Raw genomic sequence first — 4,712 nt, 5'->3', positions numbered from 1 at the left:
GGTGCCGCGGCCGCACTGCCCCGCGCCGCGCGCCCCGGGGCCGGGGTGGGACGCCCTCTGAGGGTCCTAGGAGCCGGGGACTCGGGCGCGGCCGTGGATCCACTGGGAGGGGAATCGGACACCGAGCGTGGAATGCCCGACGCGCCCCACCCGGTCTCCAGCCCCGGACTCTGTCCGGGAGTCCTCTGAGCGCCTGGGGGGACGTCTTCCCCTCTGTAGCCCAACTGGTCCTTTGTCCAAAGATGCTCTTCCTGCCCGACTGTTCTCCCGCCGGCCCCGAGACTCCGCTTCTAAGCAAGTTTACGGGTCCGCTCCCAGCCTTCCGACTCGGACCGCGGCGCTTGGGTCGGGCGGGGACCACGCCTAGGCCCCTGGGGTCCCGGTTCTCTCGCTCAGCTGCCGTTCTGTGATTCCGACCTGGGCTGCACCTCGCCGAGCCCCCTGCAAACGGCCAGTGGGGCCCCTTCCTCCGCGCGCCCCAGAGCCAAGGCTCTCCCCGGCGCGATCTGCGGGACCCAAGGCAGAGCGCAGTCCGGCGAGCGGGAGCGCGAGGGAGGCGGCTCGGACCCCCGTCGACCTCGGTGCTGGGGTCCTGCCTGCCGTCTACTAAGAGGTGAGGGCGGGGGCGCCCTTTAGACGAGATTCGCAATTAGAGAAAGAAAGAAACGCCCCCTCTGGCGGGCGGCAGCACTCACCGGGCCCCGGTTGCGCTCTTGGTTGATTCCAAACGTTGGCTCCTCCTTGGTTTCTCTGTTTGGTTGGGAAGATTAAGCGCATTAGGAGACTTGGATAAAACTACGAATCCCTAGAAGGAAAGCCATAAAAGGTGAAGGTAACGGGCAACTATTGTTGTATTGATTGATTATTCACTTCCCAGAACAGTGACCATCTAAGTATCTGGTGGGAAAAGGGATCTATTTTCTAAGAAAATTTCAAGAAACGCATGGGAAGCTTCCAGCCCAGTTGTGTACATATGGGTGAGCCTTTGGGGACTGTAGGATTTCAGAACGTGGTAGCATAAAGGCTTTGAAGTAATTTTTAAATTTTATTTTATTTATGGTTGTGCCAGGCCTTAGTTGGGGCATGCAGGATTGTTTTTCTTTCTTTTAGAAAACAGCAGCAGCTATATTTCAGGAAATAACCACCTGCTATGCAGGATCTTTGGTTGCTTGGCAGGTGAACTCCTAGTTGAGGCTTGTGGGATATAATTCCCTGACCAGGGATCAAACCCAGGTCCCCTGCATTGGGAGCGCAGTGTCTTAGCCGCTGGACCACCAGGGAAATCCTGAAGTAAATGACGTTTTAAAAGTGAAATTGTAAAAACTAAAGAAATGAGGTGAAATGGGCAGGCTGAACCGAATCATTTTCCCTGATTAAGTCTGACGTGTCCTCATGAATGGATCATCTTACGTTGGTGAGAGGTGAGATAACTCGCTGATTCCCTCCATCCTACCTATCAATAATCTATCATCTATCAAATTATCTGTTCACCTATACACTGGCATTCTATCAAGTTTTCTTTAAGTTACAAGAGCTCATTAGTTTTCTCAGTAACTCATCTAAAAATTCCTTTCACTGGTAAAGATTTTTTCCCCCTCCTTTTTGGGGAGACAGATTGACTAATTACAGTAAAAAATTAATAGTCTAGCCAGGATGGAACAGTCATTTACAAAAACAATATAGCAGTCTTTTTATGTTAAAATAAAAAGCAAACACTTTTTTCATTTCTTTATGTTTGGTTAAGTGAGAGAAGGCCTAATGGAAATTAAATAGCCTAGTATAACTTTAGTAATCACTAATCATAACTTTCCCAGCATTTCAGCTCATAAATTAAAACCAATTCTGTTTGGAGGCTGAACCAGTATATCTCCCGTGGCAGCCAGATGGGTCTTTTTTATTCCCAAGAGATGGGTAAGGAGAGGGTAACAGGTAGGAAGGCCAGAGGGTCCCAAGCGGTAGGAGGAAATAAAATTCAAGTGGCAGACGTTTTTTTCCCTTCTCTGTTGAAGAAACCCATTCTGCCTAACACTAACCTTTTATTTTCTTTTCTCAAACTTTGGGCTGATAATGGCTCAACAAACCATTATTCATGTCAATTGTTTTAAGGCCAGGGGTCAAGCCTCGCCTCTGACCCCAGATGGAAATCCTCTTCTGCGGAGGTCATGAACACATGGCTTGCAGCAACAAGCTCTCATCTCTGCCTCTGAAGGCTGGCAATCTTTCCAGCTGCCAAAAAAAAAACAAATTGAAGTAGCATGTCTGGCTGTCTGATTAAAGTTCACCTGCCCTGCTCTCACATCAGGGGCCTGATTTGAGGGGTGCCCCACCAAGAGGCCCCCTTTGAGGCTGCTGTTCTCAGGGTCCGACTTGCTCTCTCCCCTCTCCATCCTAGGTTTGCTGAGTGGAGCACTGGAGCTCCCTTTTGCCCAGCATGCTGGGGTTTGAACAGGACCCCGCTTTCCACATTGTAGATTCCGCCGGGCCCTGGCTGCCACGCAGAGGCGGGCATTGTGGCACCGTGCTCTCCCAGGACTGAATTGAGCCTCTGTCTCTCGGTTCTCCCAGCCCTTTCAATTCGCCCTGCCTGCCTTTTATCCTTCATAATAAACTGGCTGTTATTTTTCTCACGACCCTCCAGACTCTCATTAGCTTTCACGCTGAGTCCCAGGACACCAAAGGAATGGCTGCGGCTGAGCCAGTGGGAGCCCCCTTTTCTGGGGCAGAGCCAAGGGCCTTGTGAACCCCTGAGCAGTTCTGGGCCCTCCGGCCAGGCAGGTGTACCTGCTGGCTTGTGGCAGGCTGGAGGCTGTGGATGAAGCTGAGGGGCTGAGGCCCCTAGGTGCTGTGCCCCTGAGCCGCACCCCATCTCTGGAGGGGGGCCCCCACACACCACTCTCAAGAGGGAGTTTTGGAAGAGCCAACTGGAGTGCTTCCAGAGCTGATCTTGGGTCCTCCAGCTTTGGAATTTTCTAGGCAGAGGGCAGCCCTCCTTTTTACTGCAGCTTTTCAGCACATCGCATAATCAAAACATCTCTGTGAGGTTTCTAGAGCCCCGCTTTCCCAGGGAACTGTGTCAGGAGGCTGTGCCGGAGCGTTGGGTCTGACCATTGATAGGCCTGGCTTCTGGTTCTGTGGGGAAACACTTCCTGGGGCGGTGGGGATGTGAGCAGTGGGAGCCGCGGATGCTCACAAGGGCCAGGCTCCGCGCTCAGTCCTTTCACACGTAATATTTCATCTAATCTCAACCCCTGGGAGCCAAGTGCTTTTATTCCCCCATTTCACAGATGGTGAAATCGAGCCCCAGAGAGGTGTAGTAACTTGTCCCGAATCACACAGTGACTGTGTCGTGGAGCCAGCACGTGACTCTGATAGTAGAGACACGGTGACACCATTGGCTTCTCCAGCACTGAAAACCCTAAGAAACAGTTGGGCCTGGGCTTCCCCACCGGCTCAGTGGTAAAGAGTCTGCCTATCAATGCAGGAGAGCTGGGTTTGATCCCTGGGTTGGGAATGATCCCCTGGAGAAGGGAATGGCAACCCACTCCAGTATTCTTGCCTGTAGAATCCCATGCACAGAGGAGCCTGGCGGGTTATAGTCCATGGGGTCACAGAAGAGATGGACGCTACATAGCGGCCAAGCAGCAACAACAACCCTCCCGCAGCACGTCACTTTCAAAGCATCTCAAAAAGTTTCCCACAGACTCTGTTATTCAGAAGGTTTTGTGTTCCTTTCGGCTAGTTAGGTCTTGATGTGCTTTCGTTTAGTTGCCTGCATGTGGGATTTCTTTTCAACAGGACTGGCTTATCTGTCTTTGCTCTGATAAAAACCCTGGCCCAGCGGGACTGCCGCATCCAGGGCACTCACCGAGAAAGATTGTATCGCAGGGACTGAGCCAGCTTCCCTGAGCACTCTGGCCATGTCTGTAACGTCTGTCTTCTAAGCTGTCCAGGGGTCAAGAGGGGTTGCAGAGTGGTCTGGCTAATTGCACAGCGTAACTGTTCCACTGGGGAAATCCACTGTGAGACATGAATGCTGCTAACCACATAGGAACTCAATGTTCCTGAAAAACAAAAAAGCAAACACACAAAAGAAAACCCAGCCCTTAGGCGTGACCTCTGATACCCTGTCACCGGTTTCTCAGACTAGAGAGGACAGGTTTTGTTTTTGCCTGAGAACCGTGATACAAGCTAGAGAGATTCTACTGCTGCTGCTGCTGCTGCTGCTGCTGCTGCTGCTGCTGCTAAGTTGCTTCAGTCATGTCCGACCCTGTGCGACCCCACAGACGGCAGCCCACCAGGCTCCTCCGTCCCTGGGATTCTCCAGGCAAGAACACTATCCACCACCAAAACAACGCTTCCTACAAGAACCGGGGCTGTTAGGAGTGTGCATTCTCACAGTTGCACACAATCTATGAGAAATATGGGCTTCCCTGGCGGTTCAGATGTAAAGAATCTGCCTGCAACCTAGGACACCCAGGTTTGATCCCTGGGTCAGGAAGATCCCCTGGAGAAGGGAATGGCTACCCTCTGCAGTATTCTCACCTGGAGAATCCCATGAACAGAGGAGCCTGGCAGGCTACAGTCCATGGGGCCACAAAGAGTTGGACATGACTGAGTGACTAACACTATAATAAATACGAATTCATTGTTTCATTAATTTTTTAAAAAAATGCCAGTTAAGTACAATGAGACTTTATTAACTTGTTTTTTTC

At 51.6% G+C, this 4,712-nt stretch overlaps 1 long non-coding RNA gene across 1 annotated transcript in view; it reads right to left on the bottom strand.

The window, feature by feature from the left end:
• The window catches only part of LOC104999516, a 19,408-nt gene extending 18,656 nt beyond the window's left edge, over positions 1-752 (bottom strand). The window contains exon 1 of the long non-coding RNA XR_826597.1: positions 696-752. This is a non-coding gene — a long non-coding RNA (uncharacterized LOC104999516). The remainder of the gene's footprint in view (positions 1-695) is intronic.
• Between the last annotated feature and the right edge of the window lie 3,960 nt (positions 753-4,712).

The sequence above is a fragment of the Bison bison genome, unplaced genomic scaffold (genome assembly GCF_000754665.1).
Source record: "Bison bison bison isolate TAMUID 2011002044 unplaced genomic scaffold, Bison_UMD1.0 scf7180017864353, whole genome shotgun sequence".
NCBI classification, from domain to species: Eukaryota; Metazoa; Chordata; class Mammalia; order Artiodactyla; family Bovidae; genus Bison; species Bison bison.
This window is presented reverse-complemented; position numbering and strand designations above follow the sequence as displayed.